Source organism: Manacus candei, unplaced genomic scaffold (genome assembly GCF_025592945.1).
Source record: "Manacus candei isolate 608988 ecotype Guabito, Panama unplaced genomic scaffold, ASM2559294v1 h1tg000035l, whole genome shotgun sequence".
Taxonomy (NCBI): Eukaryota; Metazoa; Chordata; class Aves; order Passeriformes; family Pipridae; genus Manacus; species Manacus candei.
The window spans coordinates 10,254,227-10,257,232 of NW_026138083.1; positions in this window are offsets into that span (position 1 = coordinate 10,254,227).

Consider the following 3,006-nt stretch of genomic DNA (forward strand, 5'->3'; position numbering starts at 1 on the left):
GGGGCAGGAGGCTGCGAGGGGACAGGACAGGCAGAGGAGGCCCTGAGGGGACAGGGTGTGAGAAGCCATGAGGAACTGGGGGGCAGAGGCCGTAAGCAGCCCCCAAGGCAGCCCCCCAGTTCCCTGCCAGCCGGCTGCTCTGGCGCTTGCCCGGGGCATCTCCCATCCCTGCGGCACAAGCCCCGGATCCTCGGCGGGAGGGTGGGGACACCCCCAAGGGGGCCAGGCTGGCCTGGCTGGGGACAAGGAGGGCAAGGGGGCCCTGCTGGGGCACGTCCGCTGGGTGCTGCCGGCGAGGGGCAGGGGCACAGGCAGGGCTCTGGGTCAGCCCGGGCCCCCGCGCCTGCCCAGGCCACAGAGCTGTGGCCCAGAGCCCGCTGACCCAGAGCTCTGGGCCCGCAGAGCTGCTGCCAGCACGGAGAGGACGCGGGGCTCCTCGGGCAGGGCTGCGCAGTCGCTGCTGCCCAAGCGGCTCCGCGCCACAGACAACAACAGCAGGCTGTGCACAGGAGCAGCAGCACCACAACGCCTGGGCCTCCTCAGCGAGGCTCCCGCACCGGCCAGGGTGCTAAAAGCGGGGATGCTGTGGGCACAACTGCACGTGGGTTGGCCAAAGGCTTCAGGAAAAGTGGCCACAGCGGCTTTCTATTGACTGCCCAGCCTCACAGCAACACTGGGCAGCTCCAGGGCCAGTCTATCATCCCGACTGACTTCCACGGCCGTGCCTGAGGGCAGACTCACCTTCCACACTCAGGCATCCCAAGGCACTGGCACTGGGGCCATCCTTAGAGACTGGCATGGGACATGAGCCTTGGGCTGCAGCTGCTGAACCTCTCCTCCAGGCAGGCACCTTAAAAACACAGGCACGGGCTTCTAAACTCAAAATCCAGGCCTTCCTGGAAGGGAAGGAAGAAGCACCAGAAGCCGAAGCAGGGCCTCATACCAGGAGGTTCCGGCATGGAGGGAAGTCAGCACTGGGGGGTCTGCTGCAAAAATGGCCCAGTTCACAAGCCCAGGCTTTGCTGCTAGAGGATCCTACTTTGGCCTTGCTGGAGCCCATTCCCTACCAATGCACGGCCACTCACTGCTCTTGGATCAAGTGGCCCGGACCCGTGGGAACACGTGTGCCCCGTGTCCATGCGAGAGCAGCAACTGGCAGAACACGTCTGCTTCCAGCATTTGTCTTGGCTGCTCCTTCAGTGGGCTGGCACCTTAATCAGAGACACGCAACAGGTTTGCATCCCAGAGTTCTCCCCATCCCCTTCGCTTCTCCCCAGTGCTCTGGATATCAGCTGGGAGTCGTAATCGGACCCACAGGACCTGGAGCTTTGAACATCAGACCGGGCAGATTTATTTTGCAGAATGCAAGAGGAAAAGTCCAACTAACACAAGGAAAGTGGACAGGATCTCTGAGCAATCTGATCTTCCTGCGAAACTCAGCAACTGATGGTGATTTTGTGCTGCAGGTCATCGCTTCCACGCAAAAATCATTCCCGCAAGGAGAAACTGCTTCTGCCTTCTGACAGATGCCGAGCGCTGCCACCAATTGCTCCGGCTACCACTCCCAACGACCCCCCGCAAGAGCGCAGACATCAGTACCCGTTGGCTTTGGTCGCCCTCTGGCAGAGAAGTCCCCCCAGGGCACAGCTCTTTGGGGCAGGAGGCGGGCACCACCCCTGCCAGGACTCGGGGCGGTGGCAGGCCTCCTTGGGCAAGGACTTGCCAGAGCTGCTGATTTTGGTGCAGCCCCGGCCAAGGGGGTCGGAGCGGCATTGGTGCCCTTGCCCTCACATTCCTTCGGTGTGTCACAGCCCCGTGTTTGGGAGGGCCACCAGCCGGGCCTTCTCCCAAGGAGCCCGTGCCAGCTTCTGTGGAGGCCCCGTGCCCTTCCCGCTGTGCCCGCGTTGGCAGCCGAGGGGGCTCCTTCTGCTGCTGTGGGCAGGCACAGCAGGGGAGGGCTTGCTTAGTTTTTGAGCTGGGCCTAAAGTTCATGTCCAGCTGTCTTAGATACTTTGGAGAACGGACTCCTTCCGACCTGGGGCAGGTTGGCCGGGCGGGGAAGGCTCCAGGGCAGGTGGCAGTGTCTCACAGGGCCTTTGGGACACGCCGATGGTGTGCAACGGGGCAGGGTGTCACAGGGCCCTTTGTGACACGTCATGACATAGTACCGGTGGTGACGTGGCCACGCCTCAGTGCTCCTCGGAGCGTGCGACGGGACGGACAGGATAGAGCGGTGCTGTGCGGAGCTCCCGTGCAGCCAACTCCTTCCTTGTTGACCCGGAGCGTTTTGGAGGCGTTTCTGTGGTGCAAGCGCCCTCGAGGCCAGATCGCGGGACTTGGTGACGCGGAGCTTTTGCGAGGTGTCTCCAAGCCCTGTGGCGAGTGCCCTTGAGGCAACACCGCAGGACTTGAGAACCCCTACCCTATCCTAGGTTTTTCTCTCATTCAGTTGCCCTTGAGGCCAGACCGCAGGATTGGTGACCCGGAAATTTTCCGAGGAGTCTCCAATCCCTGCGGCAGGTGGCCTCGAGGGCAGCCTGCAAGACTTGGGGACGCAGAGATCTTCCGAGGTGTCTCTCTCTTGCAGGTGGCCTCAAGACCAGACTGCGGGATGGCAGGAAGACGCCTGAGCCTGCTCAGGCCATTTCGGACAAAGAAGGAAGGCCCTGGGACTGACTCAACACAGCAGCCTGAAGAGGTGGAGCAGTCCCAGCCCCTGCAGGAGGGTGAGTGGCAGGGCTGGGCCACAGGGCTGCTGGCTGCAGCCAGATGGGCCTCTTCCCATCCCATCCCCTGTGGACATGGCCAGGGAAAGCGAGGGGGGAAGAGGGGCCAGGGCTGATCCCCCAGCAGCTCCTTGGACTGGGCAGCCCGGGGCTGGCCCTGCCTGTGGGGCGCAGGGCTGGGCTGTCTTCTCCGGCCTGTCCCGCAGCCCCTCGGCTCTGACCGCGCTCGCTCTTTGCCAGATCCAGGCCGGCACCGGACACCAGAGCAGGACCGTGCCCG